A 26,877-nucleotide genomic window follows, 5' to 3' on the forward strand; every position below is an offset into this window, starting at 1 on the left:
AAGTGAGGTCATAGCAAGAAGACAGCCATCTGTGAACCAGGAAGTGGACTTCACTAGACATTGAATATGATGGTACCTTGATCTTGAGTGAATTTCTCAGACTCCAGAACTTTGAGAAATACTGTTCACTCTTTATAAGCTGCCCAGCTATTATGCTTTCTTTGCAGGGCAGGTTGAATGGCTTAACACAGTGGGACTGATGTTATTATAACTCCTTTTGGCAATAAGGAAAAAGGGTAAATTCTGGCTCCATTGCCCTTACCTGGTTTGGAAAGCACAGTGGTGATGCTATGAAAAAGACCAGATTTTAGGAACAAAAACAGCACATTTCAAGTACTTCCACAATTGTCAGTGCATAGCTAAACATAAACAATCTCCAGAGAAGCCAGGCACCTGTCATCCTAACTATTCAGAAAGCAACAATCAGGAGGATTTCGGTTCCAAGCCAGCTCAGTCATAGTGTTCTTAGACACTATGACTAATAGTTTTGAAAAAAATATGACTAGTAAGTTTGAAAAAACCCACCACCAAAAAAACCAAAAACCAAAAACCAAAAACAGCACTGAAGAGACTGGAGGTATGGCTCAAGTGGTTAGAGCTTCTCCCTCAAAAGCACAAAACCCTGAGTTCAAACCCTACAAACCCTAATACTGGGGTTTGAAACAAATGAAAAATGTGAAGTGTTGTCTCCAGAGAAGAATGGGGACACAGGGATGGGAGAGAGTTATGCTGCTCATAGAACCCTCTTCAGTGTTGGCTGAATGTTATATTATGCTTAAGTATTATCTGTTGAAAAGTTATTAATAAGAAAGCACATATCTAGTCCCACTCTTAGTGAATTCATGGCTTCTTCTCTGTGTACTTGTAACCTCTGAGATGACTTCTAGTTCAGCACTTACCTAAGTTCCTGATAATTGTTTGAGGGAAGTGAGGATTTTGTAGATCTCTGTTTAGAAGAGATCAACCTCTGAATGGAAAACAGATTAAAGAGAGGCAGGAAGGGACATGCTGCCCTGACTGTTAAGTTATTGACCTGCCTAAGTGGGGATGGATGGTAGTTTGGACTAGGATATGGTGAGAAAGGAGGAGAAACTGTGGACTTGGAGTTATTTACATGGCTTTGATATTGGAATTGAGAAAGAAGAAGGAAGTAATCATGGAAAAATCCTAGTTTCCAGACTTGTGAATGTCTTAGCTACAACTGTGCAACACATTAGCCCCAAAACTAGGGGCTTGAAAGAATAAATATCTATTATCTTTTTTTTTTTCAGTACTGGGGTTTGAACTCAGGGCCTTCATCTTGAGTCATTATTTTTGTGAAAGGTTTTTCAAGATAGGGTCTCCCAAAGTATTTGTCTAGGCTGGCTTCGAACTGTGATCCTCCTAATCTCTGCCTCCTAAGCAGTTAGGATTACAGGTGTGAGCCACCAGAACCTGACTAAGACCTCCAACTCTCAGCTTGGGTCTTGATTCCTTCTTTCCTTCCTTCCTTCCTTCCTTCCTTCCTTCCTTCCTTCCTTCCTTCCTTCCTTCCTTTCCTCCTCTTCCTCCTCCTCTTCCTCTTCCTCCTTATCCTCCTTCTCCTTTTTCTTCTTCTCCAACTGGCTGGCCTTAGGCTGCAATCCTTCTGACTCTACCTCCCAGGTAGCTGGGATTACCATGTGAGCCACTGGGACTTGCCCTGCATTTTGTTTTTCAGATGGGTTCTTAAGGGCTGAGGAGTAGCTCAAGTGTTAGAGGGCCTACCTAGCAAGTGCAAGGCTCTGACTTCAAACCCTAATATCACACACACAAAAAAAGAGATAGAGATAGAGTCTCAATAACTTTACCAGCCTGGAATTCTTGATCCTCTTGCCTCCACTTCCTGAGTAGCTGGGACTACAAGTTTGAACCGCCATACCTGGCTTTTTTCTTTTTAGAGAAGTTCTAGATTCACAGAAAAGGTAAGCAGAAAAGTACAGAGTTCTCAAACATTCCCTACTCCTCCTTTCTATGCACAGCTCATACCATCAACATCCTGAAACAGAATGAATCACTCACTACAATTCATCATTATCACCCGAAGCCCCTGGTTTCCATTAGGGTTCACTGGGCGTTGTGCATTAAGGATAGAGTCACTGCCCTAAAATTCTCTGTGCTGCATCTGATGCCCTTAAACCCTCTGTGAAAAGCTCAGCAATCGTTTTCTTTTAGTTTTCCTTCCCTTTTCTTTTTCTTTTTTGCTATGCTGGGGATCATACCCAGGCCATCTTACCTGCTAGATAAGTGCCCTCTCGCTGAGCTATACAGCCGGCCCTTAGCAATCATTTTGTCATCTGCTAGTGTTGTTATTAGTAGTAGTGGTATTTGGAACAGGGTCTTGTTATGTAGCCCAAAGTGGCTTTCAACTGGAGAGTCTCTTGCCAAAGCCTCCAAAGTTCTTTTTCTTGTTTTAAATCTGGGATTACCATTAGAAAATATTTATGCTTCCATCTTCCGTGTCCCCTAACTTTCCTCTCATGTGTCCATATCCTAATCTTCTCTTCGCTTCATGAGTCACTCTTCAGCCTCTTGTTCTGCTATCCAACCCATCCACTACGCTTTGTTTCATAAATATGTCACTAACACCGTCCATCCTCATTGCCTGATTCACATATGCTATTTCTGTTGTGATTTTTCCAACGTTCTACCTTCTTTCTCTGAAGACATTTTTTTTTTCAGTACTGGGGTTTGCACTCTGCCAGTCCTCAAAGCATTTTTTTTTTTTTTGAGGTACTGGGGCTTGAACTCAGGGCCTACACCTTGAGCCACTACACCAGTCCTTTTTTTTGTGATGGGTTTTTCAAGATAGGGTTTCTCCAACTTTTTCCCCGGGGCTGGCTTCAAACTGCATCCTCCTGATCTCTGCCTCCTGAGTAGCTAGGATTTACAAGCATGAGCCACTGGCACCAGCGAGTGGTATTATTATTTGCAGTACTGCAGATTGAACTTGGGGCCATCTACTTGCTTGGCGAGTGCTCTACTACTTAAGCCACGTCTTATTAGCCCTGTTTTAAATTAGTTTGACTCATTAGTCTTGACTTTCATTCATTTGACTTTCTCTGATGTAAGTTGTTGCATGTATTATTGTACTTCAGCAGCTTGCTCAGGCCTCAGATGTGTCCAGAGTTCCCCTGAGCTCATCCTTACTCCTTGGAACCATCACGCTCTGTGTTGGAAAGGGGGAAAGGTGGAGGTTTTGGTTTGTGCTGCTCCAGAGCCATCTGGGGCTTGGGGAGAGGTGATCTCATGTGGAAGTGCTTCATGTTCTTCCTGTCTCAGCCTCCTTCTTAAATGCTGGATTATAGGAATACACTACTGTGCCCAGCTTTAAATATCTATTTTTTACTCTTCCATTTTTAGGCCCCAATATGTGTTTCACTGTCTACTATCCAGAGATAGTAGGGGTTGTACCTCAGTGCTACAGGGCTTATCTGCATGCTTGTGGCCTTGGGTTTGATATCCAGAACTGCCAAAAAAAAAAAATGGAGAGAGAGAGAGCAAGAGGAAGCCAAGAAAATAAAGCAATAAAGAAAACCAACCATCTTCAGTGACTGCATGTGTCTCTGAGCTATGTGCTGCAGGTCCCTGTGACCATCTAAGTGGCCTTCCAAATTTTGCTGGTTAAAACTTAGTCTGAGACATCAGGTGAACCTACACTGCCAGACTTCGAAACCAACACTGAGTCGTAAGTGGTTGTGCTGGTTGTGGTGACTGAGTTTTCTAGGCAGAAACTGGGGCTTGAACTCAGAGCTTCACACTTGCTAGGCAGGCACCGTACCACTTGAGCCACTCCACCAGCCCAAATGGCTGAGCTTTCTAATCATAGTTTGCAGTCTAAATTATAAAGATGTTTCGTTGCATTTGAGGGAAATGAACTATCCACATGATGGCACTGTAATCTACAAAATAAGAGGGTCCACCTACAAAGCCCAAAGACTTGGTAAGTTCTGCTTATAGAACATATTGATCAAACACACTGAGAAGAAAGACCGTATGAATTCAGTTCCCCTATGTTTTATGGAGTCCCATGGGTTATACCTCCATTGTTCTTTCTTTTTTTTTTCTTTTGAAACAGAGTCCTATGGAGCCTTGAACTGTCAATCTTTGTGCTTCAGCCTCTCAAGTGCTACATGATCAGACTCATTAGTTACTTACAAAAAAACAAGGAAAGCTAGGTGCCAGTGGCTCATGGCCATCTTCCTCGTTATTCGGGAGGCAGAGATCAGAAGGACCGAAGTTCAAAGTCAGCCCAGACAAACAGTTTTGGAGACCCTATCTCAAAATACCCATCACAAAACAAGACTGATAAGTGCCTGCCTAGCAGGTGTGAGGCCCTAAATTCAAACCCCAGTACTGTCAAAAAAATGGAAAAAATAATTACTAAATTTCTCTAGCATATAGCATTGAACTAGATAAGCCAGGAAAAGCAAACAGGAATTTGCAAGCCAATGTAAACACATGTCCTTATGGGTAGCTACTAAATGTTTCCTGACAAAGTCATCCTTTCCCATAGTCGATCCTAAGGGAGGACGCAAGACCCATCAGGGAGACAGCATTAAGTGAGCTGAATGCTATGGTAAATTTTGTATTCTGGCAGGGGATATAGGCTTTAAATACATGATGACATAATTACTTTATTAAGTGGTGGTGGTATATGCCTGTAATCCCAGCCCTCCGGAGGCAGAGGCAAGAGAATTTTAAGTTCAATACCAGATTGGGTTACATACTCAGACCTTGCCTCAAAAATGAAAAAAAAAAAAAAAAACTTAGGATAAGTGCTACAGATGAGATGTCTAAGTAAAATAAAAGCATACAAATGATTAATGAAACTTAATCCAGTTTAGAAAATAAAGGAAAGCTTCAGTGAAGAAGAGATAATGTATCATGCTCTAAAGAATGAATAGGAAATTAACCAGGCAAAAGAAAGAGAAAAGCATTCCAGTCAAAGGTAATGGACTACCTGTGCAAAGGGCCTGAGGCAACATGTCTCAGGAACTGGAAATATGAAAAATTCATCCTGTCTTGATTTTCACAAGCCAAAATTTTCATTGAGGATATTTATTAACCCCTAAATTTGTATGCCAGATTCAATTTATAGACAGACTGTATTCTAAAAGTTGGATTTAAAAATTATCTGTTTAGTAGGAAAACCTTTTTTATTTTGGAGTACTGGTGGTTGAACTCAGGGCTCCATGATGGCTAGCAGGCATTCTGTCACTAGAGCCACATCATCAGCCCTTATTACTCTGGCTATTTTTGAGATAGGGTCTTTTTTTTTTTTTAAGTTTTAGCAAGGATTTATTTTAGTACAACAGGACGAAGTATAGACAAGTTTGGGGGGCAGAGAAAAAGAGAGAGAAGCAGAGAGAGAGAAGAGACTTCTGAGATATAGTCTTGGTTTATGCCTAGGCTGGCCTGGCCTGCACATGCATCATTTGTGCCTCCCTGCAGCTGGGGTGACAGGTGCGCACCACCATGTCTAGCCAGTGTTTAGACATTTTTGCCAGGGCCGATCTCAAACTGAGTTCCTCCCAATCTCCACCTCCCAAGTAGCTTGAGCCACCGTGACCTGCCAAAAATAAATTTTTTCTGTGGCAAAGATAGTATAAACATTCTGCACAAGAAAGCCTATTTAAGGCACAATATAATCACTGTATCTTCAATGTGTACTTCGGTGCCCCATTACCCTTGAATCACACATGTTCTCAATAAGTACTTCTTTCTGTTTTTTAATTTTATTTTATTTTCAGTGCTGGGAATCCAAACCAGAGATTCAAACATAGTAGGCAAGTACACTACTGAGCTGTACTCCTAGCCTAGATTTTTTTTGGCAGTATAGAATTTGAACTCAGGGCTTTATGCTTGCTAGGCTGGTGCTCCACTACTTTAGCCACTCTGACAGCCCTTTTTGTGTTGGATTTTTTCAAGAGAGAGTCTTATAAATGATTTGCCTGGATTGGCTTCAAACTTCTATCCTCCTGATCGCTGCCTCCTGAGTAGCTAGGATTACAGGCATGAGACACAAGCACCTAGCTAGCCAAGATTTCTTAATGCCTCAAATAAACATTCTGTAAATAATTAATAGCTAAAGCAAAGTAGAAGCCATTTCAAAACTCATTTTGTGTGTGAAAATGGAGGAGAAAGTTATGAAAGATTTAGAGAAAGATTAGATCACCAATAGAAACTTCTGTGGAAATTCTGAATAGAACTATGACCTTCAAAGACTTCCTTAGAGGCTGATAGAATTGATTGCTTTGTTGATGATGGTGGTGATGGTGGGAATGGGGTTTGAACTCAGAGCTCCTAGCTTGCAAAGCATGCACTCTGCTGCTTGAGCCACACTTCAAGTTCATTTTATTCTGATTATTTTGGAGATATGGTCTGGGAAACTATTAGCCTGATTCTTGTACCACAATCCTCCTCATCTTAGCCTCCCAAGTAGCTAGGATTACATGTGTAAGCCACCTGTGCCCACCTTGTTTTTTTTTTTTAATTGACTCTTTTATTAACCTAATTTTGCTTTAAAATTGAAACTTTCTTCTCCCCTGGTACAGTGGTATCACTACCTCTATTCTTAAGGTCAAAAACATTCTGCTCCCTAAATGAAAAAGAATGAAAGTAAAGGAGAAAGAGTTTTTGTTTGTTTTTCCCTTTAGCAACTGAGAGGGAGTCAAAAAAGAGGAAAAGGAAAAAACTGAAAGATGAGTGGGTCTGGATGTAGCTCAATGATGGATCCCTTGTCTAGCATGCCTTGAGGCCCTGGGTTCCATTCCCAGCACAGGGAAATTAGGGTGTGGCCCAGCAGTTGAACAGGTGTTTAGCATGAAGGGCCCTGGGTTTAATCTTCAGCACCAATACACACACACACACACACACACACACGAAGAGTCCCCCATAGCCTTTTTTATTTTTAGTGGTACTATTGGGTTTTGCTTTGTTTTTGTCTTTTTACAGTACTGGGGTTTGAACTCAGAGCTTTCACCTTGAGCCAATCCACCAGCCCTATTTTTGTGAAAGGCTTTTCAAGATATGGTCTCTCAAACTGTTTGACCAGGCTGGCTTCAAACTGTGATCCTCCTGATGTCTGCCTCCTGAGTAGCTAAGATTACAGGTGTGAGCCACCAGACCCTGGGTGGTACTGGGGTTTTGAACTCAGGGTCTCATACTTGCTAGACAGGTGCCTCTACCACCTGAGCCACTCAGCCCATCCTATTTTGTGTTGAGTATTTTCAAGATAGGATCTCACGAACTATTTGCCTGGGGCTGACTTTGAACCACAGTCCTCCTGATTTCTGCCTCCTTTTTTTTTTTTTTTTCATTTTTCTCTTATTATTCATATGTGCATACAAGGCTTGGTTCATTTCTCCCCCCTGCCCCCACCCCCTCCCTTACCACCCACTCCACCCCCTCCCGCTCCCCCCCCTCAATACCCAGCAGAAACTATTTTGCCCTTATCTCTAATTTTGTTGTAGAGAGAGTATAAGCAATAATAGGAAGGAACAAGGGGTTTTGCTGGTTGAGATAAGGATAGCTTATACAGGGCATTGACTCACATTGATTTCCTGTGTGTGGGTGTTACCTTCTAGGTTAATTCTTTTTGAACTAGCCTTTTCTCTAGTTCCTGATCCCCTTCTCCTATTGGCCTCAGTTGCTTTAAAGTATCTGCTTTAGTTTCTCTGCATTGAGGGCAACAAATGCTATCTAGTTTTTTAGGTGTCTTACCTATCCTCATATCTCCCTTGTGTGCTCGAGCTTCATCATGTCATCAAAGTCCAATCCCCTTGTTGTATTTGCCCTTGATCTAATGTCCGCATATGAGGGAGAACATACGATTTTTGGTCTTTTAGGCCAGGCTAACCTCACTCAGAATGATGTTCTCCAATTCCATCCATTTAGCAACGAATGGTAACATTTCGTTCTTCTTCATGGCTGCATAAAATTCCATTGTGTATAGATGCCACATTTTCTTAATCCATTCGTCAGTGGTGGGGCATCTTGGCTGTTTCCATAACTTAGCTATTGCGAATAATGCCGCAATAAACGTGGTGTGCAGGTGTCTCTGGAGTAACCTGTGTCACAGTCTTTTGGGTATATCCCCAAGAGTGGTATTGCTGGATCAAATGGTAGATCAATGTTTAGCTTTTTAAGTAGCCTCCAAATTTTTTTCCCAGAGTGGTTGTACTAGTTTACATTCCCACCAACAGTGTAAGAGGGTTCCTTTTTCCCCGCATCCTCGCCAACACCTGTTGTTGGTGGCGTTGCTAATGATGGCTATTCTAACAGGGGTGAAGTGGAATCTTAGTGTGGTTTTAATTTGCATTTCCTTTATTGCTAGAGATGGTGAGCATTTTTTCATGTGTTTTTTGGCCATTTGAATTTCTTCTTTTGAGAAAGTTCTGTTTAGTTCACTTGCCCATTTCTTTATTGGTTCATTAATTTTGGGAGAATTAAGTTTTTTGAGTTCCCTATATATTCTGGTTATCAGTCCTTTGTCTGATGTGTAGCTGGCAAATATTTTCTCCCACTCTGTGGGTGTTCTCTTCAGTTTAGAGACCACTTCTTTTGATGAACAGAAGCTTTTTAGTTTTATGAGGTCCCATTTATCTATGAACCTCTTAGTTGCTGTGCTGTTGGGGTTTTGTTGAGAAAGTTCTTGCCTATACCTACTAACTCCAGAGTATTTCCTACTCTTTCCTGTATCAACTTTAGAGTTTGTGGTCTGATATTAAGATCCTTGATCCATTTTGAGTTAATCTTGGTATAGGGTGATAAACATGGATCTAGTTTCAGTTTTTTGTAGACTGCTAACCAGTTTTCCCAGCAGTTTTTGTTGAAGAGGCTGCTTTTTCTCCATCATATATTTTTAGCACCTTTATCAAAGACAAGTTGGTTATAGTTGTGTGGCTTCATATCTGGGTCCTCTATTCTGTTCCACTGGTTTTCATGTCTGTTTTTGTGCCAGTACAATGCTGTTTTTATTGTTATTGATTTGTAATACAGTTTGAAGTCGGGTATCGTGATATCTCCAGCATTGTACTTTTGACTGAGTATTGCCTTGGCTATTCATGGTCTCTTGTGTTTCATATAAATTTAACGTTAGATTTTTCAATCTCTTTAATGAATGTCATTGGAATTTTGATGGGAATTGCATTAAACATGTAGATTACTTTTGGGAGTATCGACATTTTTACTATGTTGATTCTACCAATTCATGAGCATGGGAGAGCTCTCCACTTTCTATAGTCTTCCTCAATCTCTTTCTTCAGAAGTGTATAGTTTTCCTTGTAGAGGTCTTTCACATCTTTTGTTAGGTTTACACCTAGGTATTTGATTTTTTTTGAGGCTATTGTAAATGGTATTGTTTTCATATATTCTTTCTCAGTTTGTTCATTATTAGAGTATAGAAATGCTAATGATTTTTCTATGATGATTTTATATCCTGCTACCTTGCTATAGCTGTTGATGGTGTCTAGGAGCTTTTGAGTAGAATTTTTTGGGTCTTTAATGTATAGGATCATGTCATCTGCAAATAGGGATATTTTGACAGTTTCTTTACCTATTTGTATTCCTTTTATTCCTTCTTCTTTCCTAATTGCTCTGGCTAGGAATTCCAGTATTATGTTGAATAGGAATGGAGATAGTGGGCATCCTTGTCTCATTCCTGATTTTAGAGAGAATGGTTTCAGTTTTTCTCCATTAAGTATAATGCTGGCTGTAGGTTTGTCATATATAGCTTTCATAATGTTGAGGTACTTTCCTTCTGTTCCTAGTTTTCTTAGAGCTTTTATCATGAAATGGTGTTGGATCTTATCAAAGGTTTTTTCTGCATCTATTGAGATGATCAAGTGGTTTTTGTCTTTGCTTCTGTTAATGTGGTTTATTACATTTATTGATTTTCGTATGTTGAACCACCCCTGCATTCCTGGGATAAAGCCTACGTGGTCATGGTGAATGATCTTTTTGATGTGTTGTTGAATTCGGTTTGCCATTATTTTATTGAGGATTTTTGCATCAATGTTCATCGAGGAGATTGGCTTATAGTTCTTCTTTTTGGAGGTGTCTTTGCCTGGTTTTGTATAAGTGTAACACTGGCTTCATAAAATGTGTTAGGCAGTTTTCCTTCCCTTTCTATTTCATGGAACAGTTTAAGGAGGGTTGGTATCAGTTCTTCTTTAAAGGTCTGATAGAATTCAGCAGAGAATCCATCAGGTCCTGGACTTTTCTTTTTGGGGAGACTCTTGATTGATGCTTCAATTTCATTTTGTGTTATAGATCTATTCAGGTGATTAATATCCTCTTGGTTTAGTTTTGGATGATCATAAGTATCTAGAAATCTGTCCATTTCTTTAAGATTTTCTAATTTATTTGAATATAGGTTCTCGTAGTAGTCTCTGATGATTTCCTGGATTTCCATGGTTTTTGTTGGTATCTCCCCTTTTGCATTCCTGATTCTACTAATTTGGGTTTTTTTCTCTCCTCATTTTAGTTCAGATCTAGAAGTTTTAAGTATACCAAATTTAAAACCAAACCACACAAACAAATGTACAAAGAATATTGTATTGTTAACTTCTAGTAGAATGAAATATTTCTTGCTCAATGGCAAATTGGAGACATCACAAATCAGGCACATTATAATGACTTGTTTTACCTTTCTCAGATATTTAAACTGAACATGCTATATTTGTAATAGTTTCAAACCCCAGAGTTTGAATAGATAAGGCCTATGGTGCTAGGAGTGCAACTCAGCTCTGTGGTAGAGGATGCATGAGGCCCTAGGTTCAATCCCCAGCACCAAAAAAGAAAAGAAGTAAAGAAGGGAGGGAGAAAGGAAGGAGGAGAAGAAGGAGGGAGATTAGGAGGGAGGGGGAGGGAAGAAAAGTACAGGGAAGGTGGGAAGAAGGAGGGAGGAAGGAAGGGAGGGCCTATGTATAAATGCTTTAAGGTAAATCCATTTTCTAATTCTTCCCTATTGTAAATTAACAAAATAAACAAAACAGGAGGATAGTTATTTGAGCAATGTGAAGTTCTTAGATCTTTTTTCATTTTTATCATAGACAGCTGGGGTATGGCTCAAGTGGTGGAGCTCCTGTCTAGCATGTGCGAAGGCCTAAGTTTGAACCCCAGCACCACAATAACAAAACAAACAGCAACAATGGAAAACAGCATAATGGAGACAGATGGTTTCTAAAGAGATCAGTAAAGGAGATGACATTTAAGTTGAGTCAAGGATGGTAAGATTTGAACAAGCAGACACAAAGAATTGGTGAGAAAACAGAATAAAGACTAAAAATGTTGGAAAACATAAGGCATTTATATGGACAGCAAGTGTGAGGTTTTGCTAAAGTGTTGTAGTGTAATAACCTTATAGTTAATTAAACTGAACTGGAGGTTTTTTTTCAGTACTGAAGATTGTTCCTAGGAACTTGCACAGGTAGGCAAGCTCTCTTCCACTTGAGCCAAAACCCCAGCGCTTGTGATTTCATTTTGCTTTTGAGATAGTCTTCTTAACTTTTGCCTGAGCTGGACTTGGACCTCGATCCTTCTATCTCCACGTCTTGAGTAGCTGGGATTACAGGCATGCACCACTATAACGTGCTTCATGTGGAGGTGTTACAAGAGGTAGATTTAGGGGTGCTTGCTCTGGAAATCCTTACTCACAGATTGGTGGGTAGGGCCTCAGTCCTGGAAACAGGTGTTTTCAAGGAGTTCTTCAGATAGTTCTGATGTGCAGCAAGTGTGAGAGCCTGGGTGGAGCTAACACAGGAGGAGCTCATATAGAGGACAGTGTCACCTGAAGTTGGACCCACATCAGGAAGGACTTTGTGTCAAACTAAGGCATTTAGGCTTATTAATCAGTAAGGTCTCACTGAAGTTTTGTTTTTGCATCATTCTAGTTAAAGTTTTATTTATTTTTAAGACATGCTCAGCATTCATATAGTAAAAAAACTTCAAAAAGGCCACCAATGGGACTTCATGGCTCCCTTCCACCCTCTTCCCTGTGTCCCAATTCCTCTTAGTCATTTTTGATTGTTAAGAACAGAAATTGCATCACCAGGGCTGTGTCTCAGGAAAAAGAATCGGTTGGAAATAGTAGGATGAGCTTTCCTGGAGGCAAAGAGGACCTCAGGCAGACTGCAATCATGGGAATGAAAAGGAGGGGCTGGATGCAAAGTTCCATAGGTAAAAACAATAGGACTTGATGCATAATACAAGGCCTAGGACATAGCAGGCACTTCAGAGTGTTCACTAAGTGACTTCTAAATGACACAAGTTGAAGAATGGCTCAAATGATCTCACGGTTTAGAGGCAGGATGACTAGGAACTGAGTAGTGTCATTAACATTGTTGAAACAAATAAAAAAAAAATCAAAAGTAGGCATGATGGCACCATGCCAGATCTCAGGAGGCTGAGGTAGGAGGATGACATGTTCTAGGCCTTCCTGGGCCATATAACCATGCTTCAAAACAACAACAACAGCAAAAAGCAATGTTCAGGTGTGGAAGAGGAAGAAAATTATGTGAGTAGGGTTTTGTTTTGTTTTTTTTGGTGGTAATAGGGTTTGAACTCAGGGCCTTGCACTTGCTTGGCAGGAACTCTACTACTTGAGTCATTCCACTAGCCCTAGGGTTTGGTTTTAATGTTAGCAAAGTATTTATTTAAAAAATTATTGTCGCATATTAATTGTACAAAGGGGTTTCATTGTGATACCTCCATATATGTATAAAATGTACTTTGATTATATCTGATATATATAGCTTTGAATCCATGACTTGGAAATGCTCACAGGCCACCACCTATCAGGTGGATGAAGAATTGATCTGCTGCCAAAGAAAGAAGTTGGAAGCTTTGGTTATAAATTTTGGAATTTTTTTCCCAGATGTACTGGAATTATGAGATAACTAAGGAAGACACTAGAAGATGTCCAAGAGCAGAAAATTCAGACCTGTGCACATTACAGAAGCAAAGAAGACAAGTGAAAGCAGGAGAGATGAGTGTAGAGGAAATGCAGAGAGAGGAACATGTTCGGAAGGACTGGTAGTGTCCGACGAGGAATAGACACTAAGGAGGATGAAGACAGAGAAATCAGAAGGAGGGGAGAGGGCAAAATCCAACTATCAGTAAAGAAGTGATGGCGCTGAGGAAGTGGCTATACAAGTGCAGGCTGGTGGTGAGGGGGTGACAAGAAATGGAAGAGTAGGATTGACAGAGTGGCTCAAGTGCTAGAGTGCCTATCAAGTGTGAGACCCGGAGTTCAAACCCCAGTACCACCAAAAAGAAAAAAGAAAAGAAATGGAAGAGTAGACACACCGGCATATCTCAAAATGTGAATGTGTGTCCTAGAGTGGTGTGATCTTCCCATGGAGAACAGTGCCACCAGTTTTCAGGAGAGAGATGTTAACACATTTGCAAGGAGCCCAGAGGAAGAATGAGATTAAGGTACAAGGCAGTGGGCAACTGAGCAGATCTGATGTGGGAAAGAAATTCTTTTTTTTTTTTTTGTGGTGGTTGTGGTACTGGGGTTTGAGCTCAGGGTCTCACACCTACTAGGCAGGTGTTCTACCTCTTGAGACACTCTGACAGCCTTTTATTGTGATTCTTTTTCCGAGACAGGGTCTTGTGAAATGTTTGCCCCGGGTTGACCTCGAACCATGATCCTCCTGATCTCTACCATTGTTGCCCCATAGTAAGGAAATTCTTACAGCTGAAATTTGAAAAGAGGCATGCTGTCAGGCCTAGAAAAGGGAAAGATTGTTTAAGATAAAGATACTTTGTTGTTGAGGTGGTGGGCAGGGGGGAGGTGGCCCAAGCAATGTAAATAAAAATTTACTAAACAAACAAACAAACAAAAAAACAAGACAAAAAAATGATACTTTGTTAGGAGGAGAGGATGAGGGTGTGATTACAGCCTGTACTTTCTCAGGAAATAAGATGCCCTAAATTATTCCTCCTCAATAGAGAATTAAGTATCACCTAGGTGAGGAAGGTGAAAGCTAGATGGTGGGCCAACATAAATAGGCACTTGGCCAAGACTGGGTTGTTTCTTTGAGATAGGGTCTTCCTATGTAGCCCAGGCTGGCCTCGAATTTGTGATCCTCCTGCCTCAGGTGCTCCAGTGCTGAGATTACAGGTGGTATCATGCCTGATCTGATTTTTAAAAAACAATCCTAGTGGGTAGGGACTATTATTCTTCCCAGTTTGAAAAGCTTTTGTCTCCCTGAGGAGGATCATGGAACTTGACCACAGCTAACAGGCCTGCATTCAAACCCACGTCAGACTGCATGGTTTGTAACTTACTGGCACTCATGGCAAGGGTAAGGGCTCTTGCCTGCATGGCATGCCTGATTTCCTAGGCATGCAAGTATGGGTATTCACCCCAACTATTACTTTACCCTCTAAAACACAGCATTTCTGGATACTGCCAGTTAATTGATTTGGTATTCCAATAGTAACGTTCTAATACATTTTCAAAAAATGGATTATTTTTGACTGACAAGCCAAAAGTGCATACATTTATGGGGTACAATGTCATGTTTTGATATATGTGTACACTGTGGCATAATTATATATTAAGTTCATTAACATTTCCATCACCTCATTTATTTATCTTCTTTTTGTGGTGCTGGGAACTGAAGTACATTCTCATCTTTTATGGTGAGACATCTGAAATTTACTCTGCTATTTTGAAATAAAATAGATTATTTTGTTTCAGATAGATGGGGAATCAAGTCTGACCCATCACAAAACAGGACTGGTCCTGAGTTCAAATTCCAGTACTGTAAAAAAAAAAGACACTTAGGTTGATTCCACGTCTTGTGGATTTTGAATCATACTGCGATGAACATGGAAGTGCAGACAGCCCTTTGACACACTGCTTCAAGATCCCTTGAATATGTATACAGAAATGGAATTACTTGGATCAGTGACAGTTCTATGTCAATTTTTTTGAGAAATCTCCATACTGTTTTCCATAAAAGCTGTACTAATTTGCATTCCCACTAACAATGTATAAGCATTCCTTTTTCTTTGCATCCTCTCCAATACTTCATCTTTTTGATAAAAATCATACTGGTAGATGTGAAATATGCATTTTAGTGATGATTCCTTATGATGAGCTTTTTTTTTTTCTTGTACCTATTGACTTTTTATGATGGTATTGGGGTTTGAACACAGGATCTCAAGCTTGCTAGGCAGGCTCTCTATCGCGAGCCACACCCTCAGCCCTTTTTGCTTTGGTTATTATCGAATTGGGTCTTGAGATTTTTGCCTGGGCTGGCCTGGAACGTAATCCTATTTATACTTTCTGGGTAGCTGGGATGGCAGGCATGAACCACCACACCCGGCTTTTATTGGTTGAGATGGGCTTTCTAGAACATTTTATCCCAGGCTGACCAGTTATGTTCCAAGTAGCTAAGATTATAGGCATGAGCCGCTTTGCCTGGCTTTGGCCATTTTATTCTTATGTCTTCTGAGAGATGTCTGTTCAGGTCCTTCGGTTTTTATTTGCTTGCTGTTGAGTTCCTTATAAATTTGGATTTAATCTCTTTCCACACGTGTGGGGCACAAGTATTTCTTCACATTCTATGACTGTGTCTCCACTTTGTTAAATGTTTTCTTTCCGCACAGTTTTTTATTTTAATGTAAAATCATTTGTCCATTTTTGCTTTCGTTGTCTGTGCTTTCTGAGCTTCATAATGAGGAATGAATGAATAATGAGTGAAACATTGGCAGTAAAGGGAACATAGGAAAAACATATTGAAAACAAGAAATTTCAATGGGCTTTGATTCTTTTGGTCTGATATGAACTCTTATTCTGTGATAGGAAAAATTGTTCTGAATACAATTACCCTTAAAGTGATCTGTAAAAATTAATTTGAACAAGGGTGTACCTTGGGTTTAGACTAGGTCCTTCTTAGGGCAAGTTATAAAGAAACTTGGACACTGTAGTGGTAAAAGACCTGCTTGAGTATTTCAAGATGAGTTTGAGAATAATATCATCTTTTTTTTTTTTTGCACTTTTAAGTCATTATATGTGAAATAATTTGAGTCAGCATGCACACAACTTTTATCTCACACCTGTATTTTGAGAAATCACATCTATTTAACAAAAAATCTTACAATAATACTTCATTAGTTCAGGAATTTAAAGCATTTTTGGGCTGAGGGTGTGGCTCAAGTAGTAGAGTGCTTGCCTGGCACAAACTCGAGGCCCTGAAACCAAGTACCATCAAAAACATTTTTTTGCAGTACTGGGGTTTGAACTTGGGGCCTACACCTTGAGCCACTCCAACAGCCCTTTTTTGTGATGGGCTTTTTGGAGATAGGGTCTTGAGAACTATTTGCCTTGGCTGGTTTCAAACTATGATCCTCCTGATCTCTGCTTCCTGAGTTACTAGGACTATATGCATGAGTCATTGGCACCCAGTTCAAAAACATTTTTTGAGGAAATTTTTAAAATGTTTTTATTAGTATATAATAGCTGTACAGGGGGGTTCATTATGACATTTCCACATAAGTATACAATGTTCCTTAGTTTGGTTCATTCCCACCGTTATACTTCCTTTCCCCCTTCTTCCTTCTTAAAATGACTTCAAGGACTTCAACAGTTTACAGTGTTCCATATTCATGCATATATAGAAAAGAGGAGATTTTCCTTTTGGCAAACTAAGTAAGAACAATAAAAAATAATTATAGGTCCTGGTTTTTAGTTTGATTTTCTAAAGAGAAATTACTCACAGACTCATTTATATACTTCTTGTTTTAAAGAATCGTTTCTTTTTTTTTTTGGTGGGACCAGGGTTTGAACTTAAGGCTTCACACTTGCAAAGCAGGTACTCTACCACTTGAGCCATACTTCCAGTCCATTTTGCTATGACTATTTTGGAGATGGGGGTCTTTCAAGATATTTGCTTGGCATGACTTCAAGCAAATTCTCAGCCTCCCATGCAGCTATATTATAGGAGTGAGCCACCAGTGCCAACTCTCTCTTTTTTGAGACAGAGTCTCAAACTCACTAAGTAGCCCAGACTGGCCTCAAACTTGAGATCCTCCTGCCTCAGCCTCCTGAGTGCTGGGATTACAGGTATACACCTGTCTGGCTCATTTATACACATTTAGATGTGTATACATAGATACGTGTGTGAGTGTATACATCCATGTATCTATCTAGCTATCTATCTGTTTGAACCTCATTATTCATGGATTCTATTATTCATGGAATTCTACTACTGGCTCAGATTTATTTATAACCCCTTGGATCAATACTCAAGGCACTTCTGCAGTCATTTCTTGGGACATGCAATGACAAAAAATTGAAGTCATCCATGTCCACATTCCCAGCTGGGGTCAACAAAGTGACACTCAACCTTCTTGCTTTGGCTTTCCTCCTGTGAGTATTCTGTTCATGGCCTATTTGATATCCCATTTTTCAAATTTTTGTGCTTTTTCCAGCATATGCTGCTCTTCTTTATCCCTGATAACCCATTTTAAAGTTTATTATAATCTTTACAGTAGGTATAACTATAAGAAACTGAAAGGTGGGCACACTGGTGGCTTGTACCTGGCTCATACCTGTTATCCGAGCTACTTGAAAAGTAGAGATCAGGAGGACTTTGATTCTAGGCCAGTCTGGGCAAAAACTTCATAAAACCTAGTCTCAATCAATGGATTCCCAGATACACAGGGAAGCACAAATAGGAGGATCGTGGTCTAGGCCAGCCTTGGCATAAAGTCAGACCCTATCTCAAAACTAAGCAACACAAGCCAGGCACCAGTAGCTCATGCCTGTAATCCTAGCTACTCAGGAGCAGAGATTAGGGGGATCACTGTTCAAAGCCAGACCACACAAATAGTTTGTGATACCCTATTTCCAAAAAAATCCATCACCAAAAAGGGTTGGTGGAGTGGCTCAAGGTGTAGGCCTTGAGTTCAAATCCCATACCGCAAAAAAAAACCCCAAAAAACCAAAACACCTAACCAACACAAAAAGGGCTTGTGGTGTGGCTCAAAAGGTAGAAAACCTACCTATCAAAAAACAAAACAAAACACCCTGAAAGGTAAGTTATTGGCCTTTTTCTTCTTCATTGACATTTCTAATTAACGCTTGAATGATTTGCAAGGCATGATCCTATGAGGCATAGATCCGTCTCCAAAGTTCAAGCTCCTGTTGGAATTCTTTTCTGTGGATAGGTAAAGTCATGAGTTCCCCTCTACATACCCCTCAAAGATGTCTGCATTCCTATCCCCCAAACCTGTGAATGTTAGGTTACCATGGCAAAGACTGCAGATGGAATTAGATTGTTGATTAGCTGATTTTGAGATGGAGAGATTATCTTGGATTATCAGTTTCCAATTTAATCACAGGAGTTTTTACAAGTAGAAGAGGAAGGCTGAAGAGAGAAACCAGAGAAATGCAAGCAAGAGAAATACTCAAAAAGTGGTGGCTGGCTTTGAAGATGGAGAAAAGAGCCCTTGAGTCAAGGAATCTGGGTGCCTCCAGAAGTCTGAAACAGCAAGGAAATGGATTTACCATGAAGCCAACTCCTGATTTTAGCCTAGTGACACCTATGTCAGATTTAGATCTACAGAACCGTAAGATAATAAATTTGTGTTTAAGCAATGAAGTCTGTGGTAATTTGCTATAGGAGCAATGGGAACCTACCTGCACCTTTCCTGCTATTTCTCCCTGCAGACCTCAGTGCTCTGTCTTACAAAATGCTGTCTTGTTCTTGAAGATTTGTTCTGATATTTACATTCTAGTCTATGTTGAATTGTCACTTCATATTTGGATAATTCTAGACCTTTATCTAAGAGATTGTAACAGTATAAAGAACATATCTTTTGTAAAAGAAATTTCAGAAGAAATAGATGGAGAACAATGTTTTTGGAAAAAGGGATGATCACAATTTCCCTTAAATCTCTGGTAACTAAAAACCTAATCATCTACCTCATGGTCAATCAATGAAGTGTTTTTTCAGGGTTTAGTAATCTTGTCTTTTTTCTTCTCTTTTTTTTTTTTTTTTTTCAGTACTGGGGCTTGAACTCAGGGTCTTCGCCTTGAGCCACTCCACCAGCCCTATCTGTGAAGGGTTTTTCAAGATAGGGTCTTGCAGAACTATTTGCCCAGGTGACTTCAAAATTCGATCCTCCTGATCTCTGCCTCCTGAGTAGCTAGAATTACAGGCGACAGCCACTGGTACCTGGCATCTTTTTTCTTCTCATTCCTTCTAATGATCCCCTTTATAGGGGCTAAAATGAGGCGTACTGATTATTTATGGATACTCTGTGCCAGCCTTGTCTAATCACACACACAAAAAGGAGTTGGTTAATTTTTTTTATTTCTTGTAACTTATGTTCCTCATTAAGAAATTAACCTAAACTGGACACTGGTGGAGCAGGCCTGTAATTCTAGCTACTTGGGAGACTGAGATTGGAAGGATCATGGTTCAAAGCCAGCCTCAGCAAATAGTTCATGAGACCGCCCCCCCAGTCTCCAAAAATAATCAGATCAAAATGGACTGAAGGTGTGGCTCAAGCCATAGAGCAAAGCCCTGAGTTCAAAGCTGACCCAGCAAAAAAAGAAAGAAATTAACATTATAAAAGTGGAGACAGACAGTGGAAGGAGAAACCTCAGAATTCTGTCTCTGTCAAAGGGGGAAGTGAATTGATCAGGTTTTATTCTCTGCCCACAATAGCATGTATTACAACAGGAAGTACTTCCGGTTGGCAAAAGACCAGTGATGAGATCTGGATTTTCTCACTCCACAGAGACTCTATTGCTTTTATCATCCCTAGAATGAAATACCTGACATAAACAACTTTAAAGGAGGAAACATTTATTTGAGCTCATTTCAGAGGGTTCAGTCCATCATGGCTGGAAGGGAATGGCAGAGAAGTGAGGTTCACCTCATGGTGGCTAGGAAGCAGAGAAAGAGGAGCTGACAGGTGACCTGGTATAACCTTGGAAGTCAGCCCCGAGTAACCTACTTTCTTCAGCTAGGTCCCATCTCCCAAAGTTTCCACAACCTCTCAAAGCAGGGACACCACCTGCAGACCAAGCGTTCAAAACATGGGCCTGTTGGGGACATTTCAAATTCAAATCTCTTCATTTTCTTCTTCTTCTTCTTTTTTTTCCACGCTAGGGGATCAAACCCAATACCTTGCCCTGCTAGGCAAGCGCTCTATCACTGAGCTACATCCCAGCCCTGCACGGACTCTAACACATCATGAAACATCCCTCTGTACCTGCGTTGTCTTGTTACCTACAATAATAACTGGTTGCCTGGGTACAACAGGTGACTGCTTTTACGGGCCAGAGACGTTCCCCTGACCCGAAAGCCCGTGACTTTCGATGAAAATTAAACTCTTCTGCCTTGCAGGGTTTATTTTTTTTTTTTTTTTCTCGTTACCAAAAGGCTTGCTTTCAGTGTCACATCTCTACGTGGAGACTATCGCTGTTTCTCCGCAACACTGAAGCAGACAAGGAGACGGCAGCAGGCTGAGAACAGGGCAGCAGAGGGTACGCAGAGCCTGGAAGGTGCCACACCAGCTGGCAGCGTAAGAAGCAAGCCACTCCGAGTCAACAAAGTTCCGCGGACTACAACTCCCATAATTCGCAACTACTGGTTTCCGGCATCCGCGCAGCGAGGCGACTTCTGGTTTCCCCGCCCTTTATGTTTAACTCCTCCTCCACGCCTCGGTCCCCGTTCTGTTCTTCCTTACAGCCCTTAAGCCCCGCCCCTGAATCGACCTTCCGACCCACCCTCCCACCTGGCCCCAGGCTAGGTCCTCCTACAGGTTTCTTCTGCGGCCCATAACTCCGCCCATCCCCTAGGCCCCGCCCCCGCCGCTCCTACCCCCCTCCCCCCCGTTCCATTTAATTGTTGGATTGTCAGTGCTGCACTCCCCCTGACTGCCGACAGGGGGAAGAATTCGAGTCTGGATTTTTTTTTCCCCTCGGGGCGTTCCCTGGGGCGGCGGTCGCAGCGTGGGAGGGGAAGGGAAAGGAGGGCGGGGCTCGAGGACGCGGTCCAGTCCGCTGCTGCGCTACTTTTAGTCGGGACTGGGCGGGAAGTCCGCGGCTGCCGCATCAGAGCTGACGTGAGAACGACGTGGATCGGCGCCGGCGCCGGGTTGCAGCTTCTGAGCGGCGGTCGGGCTCGGCGTCCCCTCCTCTTCGCGTCCGTAATCAGTGACGACGTCCGCTACGTAAATCCCTTCCCGGCGGGTAAGTAGCGCGCCGGCCCCACATCAGAGACCTGGAGCCGGCGGCGACGGCGGGGGTGGCAGGGGTGGCAGGGGCGGCGGGGCGGCCGGAAAGTAGCTGCTCGGGACGCAGCTGCCGGTCCGGTCCTGTCCGGTCCCGCCAGCGTTTTGCCGTCGGGCGGTCGCGTTAACTACTCCTGACTCCCGAAACTCCCGACTCCTCCTGAGCTTGGTCCAGCGTCACCCGAAAACAGCCTCTCGCCCCGATGGCGCTCCTCGGTCTTTGGCAGGGTTAAGGACGCCGACGACCCGCAGCACCTTTATCTGGGTTTTGCGTGCGTGGTTTTTTTTTTTTTTTTGTAGATACAAAGTGACGTTATTTAGGTACAAAGTAATGCTGTTTAGATACAAAGTAGCGCAGCCCCTTTCTTCGAAACGTGAGTGGAGGGACGTCGCGGTCGTGTCATTTTGTCCCCATACACCATAGAGCGAATGAGCCAAAATGAGGGCTGCGAAGGAGGGAGCCGTACGTGATAGCTCATTGAAGTCGGGGTGTCTTATGCTCTCTTTTTGGTTTTGCCTTCGTAGGGCCATCCTGCAAGTTCCCAGACCTGCTGGATGGGGATAAGCAGTATGCAACACAGCTTTTACCGTAATGTCGTCTGTTACATGGTGTCAGACCCCTGCGTTTCAACTGAAATCTCTTACACGTTTCCTGCAGCCTGCTCAGTAAAGCGGCTATCAGATTGTAATCACATTTGCAGAAAATTACCTCCATGACCAACCTGAAAGTCTGACTAACTCTGAAACAGCCCCTTTAACGCGCGGCTTGCTTAGGGGACTTTCATAAACTTGCTTCCTTTTCTACTTTACCTGCCAGGCTGATGGGAAATGCCACCGCGTCCCCTTGGGACAAACAAAACCCTAGGTGTGGTGTGAATATTGAATATTGTATTAGATCACAGCAGTAATTCACGTTCTCTACTATTGCCCTTTGGTACTAAATTTTTCTCCTGGTTTTAATAGTTTTTTGTTTGTTTTCTTTTTTCTTTTGTGGCATGAGGTTTGAACTCAGGGCCTCATGATTGGTAGGCAGACGTTCTACCGCTTGATCCATTCTGCCAGCCCCTTCATCCCTTTAATTTATTTATTTATTTTGGATAACACCCCTGGTTGCCTTCGTAAGTTATAGTAGCCTTTACATCTTTAAACTTAAATTTTTTTTTTGTCCCAAAGGAACGTGGGTTTCAAGCAATGTGTTTTGACCAATTAATGCTGACTATTAAAAGTAATGCTTGAAGAATGACTTATTTATTCAAACATAACTTTAATGCACTGTCGTATCAAGTATGGATAATTACACAAGATTTTGTTGAATCTGTAAATAGATCAATGTAACAGATGCTTTTCCAGTGACTTGGTGGTTCCAATGGATTCGTTTTGGGAAGTGTGAAGTTGTAATTACAATGATGTTTTATGTACATATTTTTGTAAGAGTATATGAATAAATTTTTATGACTATATAAACCCAGAGGAGCTTTTTAGTCTTTTTGTTTTTGCATTGTTCCCAAAAGTTAATGAGAGTTGCCTCTATTGATGAGTTTTAACTTCAGACACCATCCGTAATAGAATGTGTTGTAGTTTCTTGCCAAAGCAAGTCACTGCATGATTAAAATCCAAAATCTTGCTTAGAATTGTGGCTGTTTCATGAAAAAGAGGGTAAGAGTTTCAGATTGTTAACATAAAGAATTCTGAATTCTTTACCAAAATAAGTGTATATTTCTGATCTTGTTTTTCTCAACTTAATGTTCTCAAGTATTAGACCAGAAAACCGAGGCAGAAGTTCATCGCGTGTTGCTATGCTCTCAGCTGTCCTGTCCATTTACATAGACTTCTTAACTTCAAACCAAACCGTGGACACACTTAGCAGTTTGACAAGGACTTAATGCCTAACAGACCATTAGACATGTCTGGATTTTGTTAAATGTTTCTTACCTTCTTGGACTGATGGATTCCATATATAAAAGCCAAGTTTTAGAAGAGTTACTGTACATTTGATGTGGTTTCAATGTTATTGGTAGAGGAACTTAAAAATAGAGATTTTAGGGAAAAAGTCTTACCTATTACACAATAGGTGTGTGAACATTTTAAATGATTAATAATTTTCCTTTTCAAATACATAAGGTATTTAAAATATTTTTTCCATGGGAACTGCACAACAGTGCTACTTACATTTTTTTTTTTTTGGCAGAACTGGAGTTTAGACTCAGGGCCTCATGCTTTCTAGGCAGGCATTCTACCACTCCACCAGCCCTTTTTTATTTTTGAGATAGGGTCTCATGAACAATTTGGTCTGGCTGGCTTCAAACCACAATCTTCCTGATCTCTGCCTCCTGAGTAACGAGGATTGCAGGCGTGAGCCACTGGCACTGACAGTGCTATTTACCTTTAAGATTAAATGCTTTCCCCTGTTTGTTGTTGTTGTTTTTCTAATATTCTAAGACAGCCAAAGAGGAAAACCTCAGATAACATTAGTGGAAATTTATCTTGATATTACTTATGAAATACCTTACATCTACTGGAATAATTCAGTTGTAGCAAAGTTGAAAAAATAAAATGATGTCTGCTTTGCACACTTCATGGCTGACTTAAGATGTTAGGAAGTTACTGGCAATTTGCATGTAAAATGCATATTACAAAGCTATAGGGAAGCCCTGCTTTTAAAGACTGCTTGACTATCTCCTTCAGAAGGATGCTTGCTTCTTTTTCAAAGCCTACCAGTCCTCTCCATCTTTATTCATATTTTCTAAGCAATACAGTCCACTTCAATGTCAAAACCCTGTGAAACTGTAATAGTTTCATAGGACTAATGTGATTTAAATTTTTTACTTGAGAATCTCACAAAATAAACTTAGGGTTTTTTTCAAAGTTTTTGTTTCATTTTTTAGCAACAGATTTAAAAGTAGGTCATCCTAGTCAAGCACAGGGGGCTCACACCTATAATCCAAGCTACTTGAGAGGCTGAGATTGGGAGAATTTTGGTTTGAGGCCAACCTGGGCAAAAACTTCATGAGACCCCCATCTCAACCAATAGCTGATCACAGTGGCACACATCAAGCTACAAGAGAGGTTGAGAACAGGATAGTCATGGTTCCAGGCCAGTTTGGGCAAAAAAGTTTGCGAGATCCCATCTCTACAAAAATGTGGGTGTGCTGGTGCAGATCTGTCATCCCAGCAATACTGGGAAGCATAAAATAGGATTGCAGTTCAGGCTGGCCTGGGCAAAAACCAAGACCCTATCTCCAAAATAACCAGAGCAAAATGGGCAGGAGGTGTGGCTCAAATGATAGAGCACCTGTCTAGCAAGCACAAAGACCTGAGTTTGAACCCTAGTACCACAGAGAGAAGCAGAGAGAGAGAGAGAGAGAGAAAGAGAGTAGATCATCCTAACTTACGATGACAAAATGTTTTACATTTCTCTTCTTTTTAGGCAATAGTGGGGATTAAACTTGGTATCATACATTTTTGTTTATAATATCAAACAGCTTCAAATGTTTTTCATTGATAGCATAATTTTTAAAATCTTTTTTTATTGTTGTACTGGGGGTACATTGTGACATTTACCAAAATTCTCATATCGTATTTGAATTCATCCCCTTCATCATACTCTTTTATCCCCCCTCCCCTCAACAATTTTTTAATTGAAAATATTTTTTTGCTTAGAAATGTTTTAAAACTGGAATTCACATCCTAGCATTAATCATGATGCAAGTTTCCAGCCTTGGAATTGGGACAACTTGATTGTGCAGAAAGACCACGGTACTGTATATGGATGCTTTGAGCGCTTTTTCTGTTAATTGCTGGAGGAGTTAAATTTAGTGAGATTACTTCTTCACTTATAAAGATACCAGTTTTGTTTGGATATACAAGACAGCCATGTCTGCTTTCCAGATTGCTAATTCGTGGTCAGTACAATCGTGTAGATAGTGTCTGGAAACGACCTTACAGTACAGTAAAGAAACATGCTATTGAAAAGAAAAACTTCACAGTGAGTCTACTTAGGTAAATAACTTTCCTCCAAGTTTTAATTTCACTTTTCCTTCATGAAATGGTGCTGATGGTGGTTTGGTGGTGGTCAGGGGTACTTGAAGGGCTGGATAGGCCACGATTATTTGAGTTTCATTTTTGCATTTCAGCTGATTCTGCTATTCACTGAGTGAAATAGCCAAAAGCAGACAGCAGGTAGGAAATGAATTGAAAAAGAGATGTTTTCATAGTTAGTCTTTTTGTGATTTTATTAAAGAGTTAAGATTTTTTAAAAACAGGTATCTCAAGCAATTAAACTAGAAGCTTTGAGCCTATATTAGAGAACTCCCTGATTTTATGTATAATTTATGTGCAAAAATTAAAGACATCATTTACAAATATTTGGAATATTTGTAAGTATTCCTCCTTGGTTCTCCTATTTTTACATAAAAGTATAAAGATGATTATTTGAAAGGTGGTGTAACTTTCCTTCACAAACAGTACAAACTTTTGAAATGGCGGGATTTCCTGTTCCTACTATCTCACTTTCTGTTTCTGTACTCATCTCCTTTGCTTAACATGCATGACAACCCCAAGGTCATCCTTGTTAATTTCAAATATGGCTCCTTGGAATTCTCCTTTCCAGCTAGTCCCACCTTTCCCTAACTTTTAAATTTATTAATTAGTTAATTTTTGAATAAGGATCTCACTGTGTAGCCCAGGCTGGTCTTGAACTTGAGATCCTCCCCAGCCTCCTGAGTGCTGGGATTGTAGGCAGGTGCTACCCCACCCAGTTTCCAACTTTTTAATTGACTTGGTTGGGAAGGACCAGCTTTACAATGTGGGCTTCCTATTTTTCACTTGCCTTTCAATCCTTCTTTACTTAAAGAATAATTATACTATGACCATCTACTTTCCCAGAACCAAAGAAACATACAGGCCTTTTTGGTGTTCTCTTTCTTTTCTAGCTTCCTTTAAGAGGTGAACTGTCTTTTATTTCACTTTTTAAATTTTGGCTATGCTAATAGCCATGCTTTAGATTTTTCCTTTTTTTTTTTTTTTTTAGCTTTTCTTGCAAATATCTCAGTAGTGTATAATTGCACATTCCAATTTGGGGTTTTTTTTTTTTTTAATAGAGTAAGAACTTAGATTGTTTCACAAGTGTCTTATAAGGAACTCTTTTTTTTGTAATATTGCCCCAGTATTTTGTGATTATTTCCAACAGTAACATACAGTCCAAAAGCAGAATTTTTGAAACAAACAAAAAAACTTTATATGATTTCCAAAGTTTTCAACTTAGTTTTCAGAGGTGTAACTCTCTTTTTAAATCATTTAGTAATTTTGTCTAATGTACTGTCTAGCAGAATTCCAAAAGTGCAACAAATATGACTGGTATAAGCAGATTTGGTGATGAACAATTAACTTGGTGAGGTCAGGCCTCACTATTAGCATTCCGCCGGCCTCAAACTCACAATCCTCCTGCCTGAGCTTCCTGAGTACTGGGATTACAGGAATGGGTCACCACACCTGGCTAGAAGTTTCTTAGATATACCCAATTTTTTCCAGAAAGTTGCATTATGACATTAATGCAATTAACCACAGCACAATGGGTGTTCACAATTTTCAGCA

General features: G+C 40.6%; 1 protein-coding gene across 12 annotated transcripts in view; it reads left to right on the forward strand.

The window, feature by feature from the left end:
• Positions 1-21,258: 21,258 nt before the first annotated feature.
• Crem (cAMP responsive element modulator) overlaps positions 21,259-26,877 on the forward strand; it is a 71,474-nt gene continuing 65,855 nt past the window's right edge. The window contains exon 1 of one of the 12 annotated variants that reach the window (XM_074056376.1): positions 21,259-25,041. The gene's annotated coding sequence lies outside the window, so the exon portion shown is untranslated. The remainder of the gene's footprint in view (positions 25,042-26,877) is intronic. The other 11 variants (XM_074056377.1, XM_074056379.1, XM_074056380.1 and 8 more) reach the window with 11 other exon arrangements.

The sequence above is a fragment of the Castor canadensis genome, chromosome 15 (genome assembly GCF_047511655.1).
Source record: "Castor canadensis chromosome 15, mCasCan1.hap1v2, whole genome shotgun sequence".
Taxonomy (NCBI): Eukaryota; Metazoa; Chordata; class Mammalia; order Rodentia; family Castoridae; genus Castor; species Castor canadensis.